This window comes from Giraffa tippelskirchi, chromosome 3 (assembly GCF_054371585.1).
Source record: "Giraffa tippelskirchi isolate mGirTip1 chromosome 3, T2T-mGirTip1v1.2.pri, whole genome shotgun sequence".
Lineage (NCBI taxonomy): Eukaryota > Metazoa > Chordata > Mammalia > Artiodactyla > Giraffidae > Giraffa > Giraffa tippelskirchi.
In genome coordinates, this window is record NC_137277.1 from 15,487,522 (window position 1) to 15,499,046 (window position 11,525).

Here is an 11,525-nt window from a genome sequence, read left to right on the forward strand (position 1 = left end):
AGTGTGGCCAAAAATAATAAAATAAAATAATGAGTGAATTCCCCCCCCATGAAAGGGAATGCGGGACAATTCCAGAAATTTAACAAAGGCTGCACCAAATGATGGCTAGGAAGTGTGTGCATGAAATTGTCATAAGAGGATTGATTATAATTCAGAAGACGATTAGCAGAAGTTTAAAAAAATGAAGACCAGATCTCTAAGACTCTTTCCAGCTCTATAATCCTGTTAAAAATAAAATCTTAGCAACACAAAATCAGTTGATATGTTTTGGTTTTAGGGAGAACTTAACTTCTGTTTGATGGAGAGAAGGATATGAGCAAAATTATTCTGTTGGTAGAAGGCCACCCTGTTTCTTTTGTCCTGCCTTTCTCACTAACTGGGTACAGCAGGAGATAAAAGGCTGTCTTCTCTTGTAGATTCCAAGATATTTTTATTGCTATATTTTAAACTCTTTGTCATAGGAATTTCCAAATATATACAAAGTAGAGAGAATAGCATAATTGACACCTGTGTACCCATAACCCAGCTTTATCAACCATAGAAACACACCTAATCTTTTTTTTAATCAATCCCCACTCCTCCCTTACTTATTTTAAACTGAATTCTATACAATATTATTTCATTTGTAAATGCTTTACTATGTATCACTAGGAAAGGCTCTTTAAAAGTACATAACCACAGTACCATTAGCACATCTAGAAATATCAACAACAGTTCCTTAGTGTCATAAAATATCCAGCTAGCAGCCTAGAGGGGAGGGGAGTTTGGGAGAGAATGAATACATGCACATGTACAGCTAAGCCCCTTTGCTGGCCACCTGAAACTATCACATTGTTAACTGGCTGTATGCCGATATAAAATTAAAAGTTAAAAAAAATAAAATATCTGGTCAGAGTTCAAGTTTTCCTGAAATTAAAAAATTTATATTTGGGGCCTCTCTCGTGGTCCAGTGGTTAAGGATCTGCCCTGTAATGCAGGGGACACCGGTTTGACCCTTAATCTGGGAGGACCCCACATGCCTTGCGGCAACTGAGCCCGCGCACCACAACTACTGAAGCCGGGGCTCAGGAGCCCACAAACCTCAACTACTGAGCCCACGCACTTCAAGTACTGAAGCCCGAGTGCCCTGGAGCCCATGCTCTGCAGCAAGAAGCCACTGCGATGAGAAGCCCTCACAGCACAACTGAAGAGTAACCCCTTCTCGCCACAACTAGAGAAAACCCACGCGCAGCAACGAAGACCCAGCACAGCCAAAAATGAAATAGTAAATAAATAAAATTTAAAAACAAACAAAAACACATTTGGTGCTGTGTATTTATCAAGAGCCTTGAAATGTTTAGACTTGGTAAGTACACTTCTAGAAAATTTCCTGAATCCATAAAAAGCTTTATACATAAAAGATGTTTTCTTCAGCTTTATTTATAATAATGAAAGTTGGAGTAAGTTAAATGGACACCCTAGGTGAATGATTAAGTGAGTTTTGGTAATACTCAATGAACAAGCATTGTGATTAGAGAAAGACAGTGATGTTAGACATAATACATTTCACGCCACCATTTATTATCAAGTTTTCTTGAAGCATCCTCTTTACTCAAAGATAAAATATAAGTAATAATAGTATCTACTTCATGGTATGAGGACTAAGTAAAAATACACATAAAACACTCAGTAAAGTGTTTTCCTGGTACCAAGTGAGCCCTCAATATATGATCACTGTATAATATGCAGCAATAAACGTGTTTTTGAAGAACTTGTAGTAACATAGAAAATTATTACAGTATCAAATTTAAAAGTCAGTAAGCAATTTTACCACCATATAACCACAACCATGTAAAGAAAGTGTACAAAGGTAGTATACCAAAATAACAAGTTAATCAGAGTGGTGATTCTCACCTCCCATCGTTCTTATTTTGTAGAGGCAATGTAAGTTCATTGCAGAAAAATTTTTAAGTGCAGAAGAGAAAAAAAAAATTAAGTTTGGATGGATTAAGGAGGGAGCAATCTTTGAGATTTCCTTTTTAAAGCCCTCAATGTTTTCCACGCCCTAACCCGTGGCCACCAAGCCCGTTAGCACCCCCTTGTGGTCAAACAAAGCAACTACTCTTAGACAAAAATCCATTAAAAAATTAAACGGATGATTGTATCGCCCCACAGGGACTGTAAATGTCACGCGGAGTCTTGTGCCATGGGACTTCCAACCCAAGCTCTATCTGAATCACGGGGCCGGGGTAGCTTGGAGACATAGTGTGATTGTCCTCAGGTGAGAAACGTGGCTCAAGGATTTCATATGACTCACGAACCCATTATACTTGCCCCATGAATCCAGCTCACCCATCTCAGAACTATTGTATGAACCGTTCTGAAAACTTGTCTCCACTGTGTCCAACCTTCAGAGAGGAAGCCCCCTGCCCTAGGGCTTCCTGCTTGTGCACAGGAAAACTAGCCAGCACGTGCCCACCAGAAGTTCAGCAGAGACGAGAGAACCCAAGAGCCACACCTGAGTTTGTCATAGCTCCACCCACTTCAGATCTTCCCTGGGTCAACCCTGTTTTGTAAGGGGCGAAACCAGCTGCAGGACCTCGTTAAAATCATCTAGCTCCACCAAACTGGTTTTCCTTCCTGTAAAGTGGGAGGAGCAGACCCGAGGTTCTGGGTTGCCGGCACCTGGATCAACAGCATCAGAACCACTTGTGGGGCGGGGGAGGTGTTGACATGATGAGTTTTGATGCTTCCACCCAGAAATTCTGATGCAGGCAGTCTGTGGGGGATGAAGAGCTGGGAATCTGTAACTGACGAAAGCTCAGCAGGTGTGGGGACCTGGGACTCTTCAGATGCTCTTCCTTTCGGAATTGCCGGTCTCTTGTCTTCTTCCTGCAGAGTCTGGAAAACTTCCTCCTGACTGTGGCATTGCTTCAAGAACATCCAAAAGGGACACATATGTCCTCACGGATAAGAGCAGGACTCTGGAGGTGGATTTCCTCCTGCATCTGCCCTTTCACCTTGCTAAGCTTCAGTTTCTCCCCCTGTGAGATAAAGAAGATAATGTTAGTATCTACCTTACAGGGTTGTTGTACAGGGAAGATTAAATTATTTATTATAACCATTATACTTATATTTCCATTTAATTATAATTATTTTAGCTACCAGTGAGTGGCTCAGATAGTAAAGAATCTTCCCGCAGTGTGGGAGACCTGGGTTCGTTTCCTGGGTTAGGAAGATCCTCTGGAGAAGGGAATGGCTACACATTCCAGTATTCTTGCCTTGAGAATTCCATGGACAGAGGAGCCTGGCGGGCTACAGTCCGTGGGGTCACAAAGAGTCGGACACGACTGAGCAACTAATACACACACACACACACATAATTATTTTGTATATGCAAAGCCCAAAGCTCTTAAAACAGTGTGTAACACACAAAGGCTATTATTAGCAGTGATCATTTTAACTATTATTATTGTTACTGTTCCATACAGATGAGTATCTTTTTTCCAGAATTTTTAAAGTTTATACTCCATCAATAGTTATTGTAAAATATTGGCTATATTCCCCATGTTGTACAATATATCTTTGTAGTTTATTTTACACCTACTAGTTTGTAGCTCTTAGCCCCCTATCCTATCTTGCCCTTGTTCTTCCCTCTCCCCACTGATAACCACTACTTTGTTCTCTGTGAGCCTGTTTTTTTTTGTTGTTGTTGTTACAGATGGGTATTTTTAAATAATCACACTTTTTAAAAGGTACAACCCCTGGGGGAGTATGGGATGAATTGGGAGATTGGGATTGACATATATACACTATTGATACTATGTATAAAATAAATAACTAATGAGAACCTACTGTATAGCTCAGAGAATTCTACTCAGTGCTCTGTGGTGACCTAAATGGGAAGGAAATCCAAAAAAAGAGGGGACATATGTATGTGTGTGTGTGTGTTAGGCAGTGTCCAACTCTTTGCGACCCCGTAGACAGTAGCTCAGGCTCCTCTGTACATGGAATTCTCCAGGCAAGAATACTGGAGTGGGTTGCCATGCCCTTCTTCAGATATATGTATATATATAGCTGGTTCACTTTTTTGAAGCAACTCTTCTCCAATAAAAATTAATTTAAAATATAAAAGATACAACCCTTAAACCGTGAAAAAGAACCTGTGAGGTATAGTTAAAACTCTGGGTTCAAACCAGTCCTCAATCCCCTCCCAGAATGAATCCCGGTGAACACCCAGGACAAGGATAAGCTCTACCATCTGCAAAAGTGATGCTCCCTGGGGAAGATGCACAGAAGGGGTTGAGGGGTTTTAGGAAAAGGCCAGATCAATTGTGGTGACAGGGGTCATGTCTCAAAGCCTTGTGGACAGTATGTGATGACACAGAACAGGGTTTTCTGAAGTGGGCACCGCTGCAGACACTCAAGAAGTTTCCGGGGGTCCAGGGACCTAAATCAGTCATTGAGATCCATGGACCACATCATTATTTTGACTCTATCCATGATGGGTCAGCTGACATGGGTGCCTAATACTCTGCTGACCCCTCCCCAAAGGCATCCAGTGAGCGTCCTGACTGCTCATTCAGCACCCCTAAAACTCAGAGGGGCTGCCTGAGCCTACCCAAGACCTCAACCCTATCCTCCTCTTTCTTCACCTTTTTCTTTCTCTGCCAGGACACTCCCCTCCCAACTCTCAATCCCCAGGTCCTTGGAAGATAGTTAGCAGATACATGAATTTATTCAGCCATTGGGGTGTGCTCAGAAATGATGCCCCAGAATACATATACATTTGAATCCCTGGACCTGTGGATGCTCCTTCTATGCAGAAAAATATCCTTGCAGATGTGAAGAAGTTAAGGTTCTTGAGATGGAGAGGCTAGCCTCATTTATCTGAGTGGACTCTCAATGCGTCAGAAGTGTCTTTATACGATAGAAGCAGAGGGAGATTTGACCTGCAGAGAAGGTGTCAGGAAGACAGAATAGAAAGAGACTTGAAGACACCATCCCTGGAATGAATGTGCTACAAGTGAGGGAGGGCTTGGGAGTCAGGAGACCCGAGTTCAGGTCTCACTCTTCTTACTGAAGAGGATTCGAGGGGATTCGAGGGGGATGCGAGGCAAGTCCTAATCTTTGATTCCTTTGCCTGTAAAACTCCCACAGTGACACAGAAGAGGAAGGTCCCCTCCTGCTGCAAATGCTGTTGGGCTTAAGGGAAATGCCGGTGAGAACACTGCTTACAAACACATGTTACTGTTACCTTTGGGGCTGGGGGTGGGCAGTGGCCTCACGGTAGCTCTCAGATTCTGCCACCCTGCTCTGAATTTTAGGAATAACAATCATAACAGGAGCATCTAACCTTGACTGCAAGCCTACTATGTGCCAGGTGCTGTGCCAAGCATCTTATTTGCACCCTCACTTGGGTGTTTTTATTATTATTATTTTTGTACTTTGGAAACAGAAAGACCTAAACTGGAATCTCAGCTGTGCCCTATTTAGTTATGTGACCTCAGGCAGGCAACTTCACCTCCTAAGCCTCAGTATCCTCAGGGATAAATGGTGCTTTCTTTTTTTAAAAAAAAAAAATCATTTGCCCATGCCTCCTGGCATCTGGGATCGTAGTTCCCTGACCAGGGATTGAACCCATGCCCCCTCCATGGGATAGGGCAGAGTCTTAACCACTGGACCACCAGGGAAGTTCTCAAAATGGTGCTGTTTTGACCTGTCTTCCTGGGAGGTCACAAGGATCAGATCTACCCTAAGCAAAATATCTGGCGTGGTCCTCTTTTACCATTTGTTCTCTATAATCAGAGGCGGCTTCGTGGTGAACACACAGGTTCATAAGGGGGTGCACTGCTGTCTCCCAGTGTGGAAACATCTATGTGCCACTGGCATCCATTCAAAAGGCAGCATTTCCACTCCCGCCCCACGCCCGTGGAACCACAGAATCTTTCTTCCATGACAGCACCTAGACACACTCATACGTGGTAATTTTCAGGCCAGAGCTGAGCAACTAATTTTCCCACCTAAAATTTATTTTTTCTTCTTTTGTTATTACAGGCTGGGGAAAAGACATAATGAAAACCCTCTGAGTCTGGCAAAGAAAAACAACGGTGAAATGCAATTTGAAACCGGGAGTAATCATTGTGTCTACAATTCTAAAAAAATAAATCAAGGACTAGCTTTTAGAGCCAGTTTTAAATCATTCAGAAGAGTCAGAGTTAGAAAAAAAAAATTCATTATTTTCCTCTCTAAAATGCTGCTCCCCCTGGACTTTCCATCCTGGCTCAAAGCCCCACGAACCCTCAGACCCACTGTTCCTAAACCCCAAGATGCCGTCAATATTCCCCTTTGAACTCCATCTAGCCACCCAGTCCCTTGATTTTCTGCCTCTTGAAGCCACAGGGCATTTTCATTAGTCCCCTGCCTCCAGGCTTGAACTTGGCTGGGAACCCTTCAAGCCAGCTGCCAAGGGATCTTCCTGAAACACAGATGAGAAGATTATCAGGATGACTGTCAATTACTGAGAACATACGGGGCATCTACCACATAGCTGGTATTCTTTCACTAACCTCCCAAAGCCTCGCTCTCTCTCTCTTTAGTTGCTAAGTCGTGTCCGACTCTTTCAGCCTCATGGACTGTAGCCTGCCAGGCTCCTCTGTCCATGGGATTCTCCAGGCAAGCACACTGGAGTGGGTTGCCATTTCCTTCTCCAGGGGATCTTCCTGACCCAGGGATCGAACCCAGGTCTCCTGCACTGCAGGCAGATTCTTTACCGACTGAGCTATGAGGGAAGCCTCATTATTAGTTCCACTTCACTAATGAAGCAATTTGCTTCTGTAACTTGCCCAAGATCACTGACCTGGTAAACAGTGAAACTGGGACTTGAGCGCAGGTCTGGTGACTCCTGAGTCTGTGCTCTTCCCGTGTCACTGCTTTCTCTCCTGGGCTTCCTACTGACTGCAGCCAAGTTTCCCAAACCATGCCCTGGGGACATCACTGTATAAGATAGAATACATTTTCTTTAAAACAACACCACCAGTAAAGTGTACGTGGAGGGGAGAAGTGACTAGTCTGCCTTAAATAAACTTGAGGCATGCTCCCTAGGCTGCCCAGTCTCAGAGAATCCCTGGCATATATTAAAGGCTTTCGTATGTCCTACAATTTTTAAAAAAAGGAAAAAAAAACAACAACCCAATTTAACCTAGAGTTTTCCAAAGTTATTTTGCCGTGGAACCCCTTTGCTCTGAGCATCCATCACAGCCTGAAGGAGGACCGGTGTTCCTCGGCACACAGTCTGGGAACCACCCGCCTTCCAGCTCAGGTCCCACACGCCCTTGGGCTGGGCTCGGCTGCCTCTCCAGTTTCACCTCATGCGTCTTGTGCCAGGCTTTTGCTCCAGCCACTCCTCGATGCTCATGTTCCCTCTAACATGCCAGGGTGTTCCTGCCTGTGTGCCTTTACAAGAGCTGTTCCCTCCCTGAGGCTGCAATGCTGTTTCCCCCTCCCCTCCTCCTCCACATGGTCTGGTTGAAATGTCTCCTATTCCAGAAGTGATTTCCTAGGCTTCTAACCAGAGCTAATTACCCCTTGTACCTCGAACTTACCTCTAGTACAACACGTCCCTCCCAAAAACATTTGTCTCCCCAAAGCTGTTTCCTGAGGTGGGCTGTGAGCTTCTAGAAGGGCAGACCGTGCTTGCTTTATTTCAGAATCAACACCACGCACAAGGCCTGGTATACATCAAATTTGTTTGCCAGCCGAACTTCCTTAGCTGTCTTCTAGTCTAATTTCTTAATACAGCTTTCTGATTATAAACGTCACTCATGCCCACTGTGAGATCTGGAAAAATATACATGTATATGATGATATGTATTTAAAGAAGAAATACCCGTAATCCTGATGGGAGAGACTGACTGAGGGGGAAATTGGGTCTTGTTCTGATGGGCAGGGCCATGCTCACTAAATCTTTAATCCAATTTCTGTTGATGAGTGGGAATCAAATCCCTTATGATCATACAATGGAAGTGAGAAATAGATTCAGGGGATTAGATCTGATAGAGTGCCTGAAGAACTATGGACAGAGGTTTGTGACATTGTACAGGAGGCAAGGATCAAGACCATCCCCAAGAAAAAGGAATGCAAAAAGGCAAAATAGTTAAAGCCTTTCTCAGTGATCAGTGCAAAGAAATAGAGGAAAACAATAGAATGGAAAATACTAGAGATCTATTCAAGAAAATTAAAGATGCCAAGGGAACATTTCATGCAAGATGGGCACAATAAAGGACAGAAATGGTATGGACTTAATAGAAGCAGAAGATGTTAAGGAGAGGTGGCAAGAATACAAAAAAGATCTTCTTGATCCAGATAACCATGTTGGTGTGATCACTCACCTAGAGCCAGACATCCTGGAATGCGAAGTCAAGTGGGCCTTAGGAAGCATCACTACGAACAAAGCTAGTGGAGGTGATGGAATTCTAGTTGAGCTATTTCAAATCCTAAAAGATGATGCTGTGAAAGTACGGCACTCAATATGCCAGCAAATTTGGAAAACTCAGCAGTGGCCACAGGACTGGAAAAGGTCGGTTTTCGTTCCAATCCCAAAGAAAGGCAATGCCAAAGAATGTTCAAACAACCGCACAATTGCACTCATCTCACACGCTGGCAAAGTAGTGCTCAAAATTCTCCAAGCCAGGCTTCAACAGTACGTGAACCGTGAACTTCCAGATGTTCAAGCTGGATTTAGAAAAGGCAGAGGAACCAGAGATCAAATTGCCAACATCTGTTGGATCATTGAAAAAGCAAGAGAGTTCCAGAAAAACAACTACTTTTGCTCTGTTGACTATGACAAACCCATTGACTATGTGGATCACAACAAACTGTGGAAAATTCTGAAAGAGATGGGAATACCAGACCACCTGACCTGCCTCTTCAGAAACCTGTATGCACGTCAGGAAGCAACAGTTAGAACTGGACATGGAACAACAGACTGGTTCCAAATCAGGAAAGGAGTATGTCAAGGCTGTATGTTGTCACCCTGCTTATTTAACTTATATGCAGAGTACATCATGAGAAACCCTGGGCTGGATGAAGCACAGGCAGGAATAAAAATTGCTGGGAGAAATGTCAATAACCTCAGCTATGCAGATGACACCACCCTTATGGCAGAAAGCAAAGAAGAACTAAAGAGCCTCTTGATGCAAGTGAAAGAGGAGAGTGAAAAAGTTGGCTTAAAACTCAACATTCAGAAAACTAAGATCATGGCATCTGGTCCCATCACTTCATGGGAAACAGATGGGGAAACAGTGGAAACAGTGTCAGACTTTATTTTCTTGGGCTCCAAAATCATTGCAGATGGTGACTGCAGCCATGAAATTAAAAGACGCTTGCTCCTTGGGAGAAACGTTATGACCAACCTAGACAGCATATTAAAAAGCAGAGACATTACTTTGCCAACAAAGGTCCATCTAGTCAAAGCTATGGTTTTTCCAGTAGTCATGTATGGATGTGAGAGTTGGACTATAAAGAAAGCTGAGCGCCAAAGAACTGATGCTTTTGATCTGTGAACTGAGGTGTTGGAGAAGACTCTTGAGAGTCCCTTGGACTGCAAGGAGATCCAACCAGTCCATCCTAAAGGAAATCAGTCCTGAATATTCATTGGAAGGACTGATGTTGAAGCTGAAACTCCAATACTTTGGCCACCTGTTGTGAAGACCTGACTCATTTGAAAAGACCCTGATGCTGGGAAAAATTGAAGGTGGGAGGAGAAGGGGATGACAGAAGATGAGATGGTTGGATGGCATCACCACCTTAATGGACATGAGTTTGAGTAAACTCCGAGAGTTGGTGATGGACAGAGAGGCCTGGCATGGTGCAGTCTTTGGGGTCGCAAAGAGTCAGACGTGACTGAGAGACTGAACTGATTGAACTAACCCATAATCCCAGAGGGATCAGGGTGAATGATTCTCAAACTTACATCAAAACAGCAAAAGAAGGACCTGTATGAGCTTGTTAAAAATAGAGAGGCTCAAACTGCAGCCGGACCAGCCAGCTTCTGTCCCAGTGTGTGTTTGTATGCACACACATGTATTTAATAAATCCCAGTTGATTCTAAAACACATCCCTTGAGAATTCCCTGGCGGTCTGGTGGTTAAGACTCCACACTTCCAATGGAGCGGCCGAGAGCCTGTCCACTGTCGGGGAACTAAGATTCCACATGGTGTGTGCATGGGTGTCCGACTCTTTACGACCCCATGGACTGCTCCTCTGTCGATGGGATTTTCCCAGGCAAGAATATTGGAATGGGTTGCCATTCCCTTCTCCAGGCGATCTTCCTGACCCCAGGGATTGAACCAGGGTCTCCTGCATTGCAGGCAGATTGTTTACTCTCTGAGCCACCAGGGAAGCCCCCACCGTGTGGTGAAGCCAAATTAAAAAATAAATAAAATAAAATGCCCTGGGAATAACCTGGCAAATCCACTGATTCGGGTTCTGCATTTTTCATGGTCAGGGCCCAGGTTCAATCCCTGGTGGGTCTCAAAAGCCACATGGCACAGTCAAAAAAAGAAAAAACCAATCCCTCATCAAGCATCACTGCTTAGGTGATTTCCCAGGTTTTTGTACTATGAACAAGACAGCAATGAACATCTTTGTATGTAAATCTTCGTCTGTGGGTCTATTGATTGCCTTAGGAAATATTCCTGGAAATGGAATGATGGCACCAAAGCAGGAAGGTTTCTCAGGCTCTCAGAGGAGTTATTCTCTGGGAAGATGGTGCTGCTCCCCTCTCCTGCCGGCAGCTTGTGAAGATGCCTGTCCCACCACGCCCCCATTATTATGGCCATTTTGGACAAGAAAGAATACAGGAATAGCTGCTATTAAATGTGAAAGAAAAATTGCCTAGCTGGGTGGTTTTTTAAGAGGGAAATTTAGCAAGCTTTTGAAGTATAATTACTGTTTAATCAAGCCTGGGAACGCACAGTCATTAGTTTCTTTTTGTGCATGCTTAGTAATTTTGCCAACGAATGCTGTGAGCACCCATCCCTTCATCTGTTTTCCAGGGCTTACCCTGCCTGTCTGTTTCCCTAGAAGAGCTTCAGTCTCTCTCGTATTCTTTCTGTCTTTGTGTCTCTGTCTCTCTCTTTTGCTGAGGTATGTAGACATTGAGTTTAGTTTCTTCTTTTCTGGAGTTTCAGGTAACGGGCAGGTTCCCTCACCTGAGATGCTCATACCCACCAGGTGGACAGGGGGCTGCTGACTGCCCACCATCTAGAATGGTGCTTACCGCTCTTGACTTTTAGACTTCCCTGGTGGTGCAGTGTCTAAGAATCCGCCTGACAATGCAGGCGACATGAGTTTGATCCCAGGTCTGGGAAGATCCCACATGCCCCAAAGCAGCTAAGCCTGTGTGCCACAACTATGGAGCCAGCACCCTAGAGCCCTCAAGCCGCAACTACTGAGGCCTGTGTGCCCTGGAGCCCATGCTCTGCAGCCAGAGAAACCACTGCAATGACAAGCCCGAGGACCGCAATGAAGAGCAGCCCCCGTTC

General features: G+C 44.2%; 1 long non-coding RNA gene across 1 annotated transcript; it reads right to left on the reverse strand.

Annotated features, from left to right (window-relative positions):
- Positions 1 to 1,399: 1,399 nt before the first annotated feature.
- LOC145541144 (uncharacterized) lies at positions 1,400 to 6,975 on the reverse strand. Its single transcript, XR_014078802.1, has 2 exons — positions 6,839 to 6,975; positions 1,400 to 3,023 (listed from the first exon to the last, which is right to left on the reverse strand). It is a non-coding gene; the product is annotated as an uncharacterized LOC145541144 (long non-coding RNA).
- Positions 6,976 to 11,525: the final 4,550 nt, after the last annotated feature.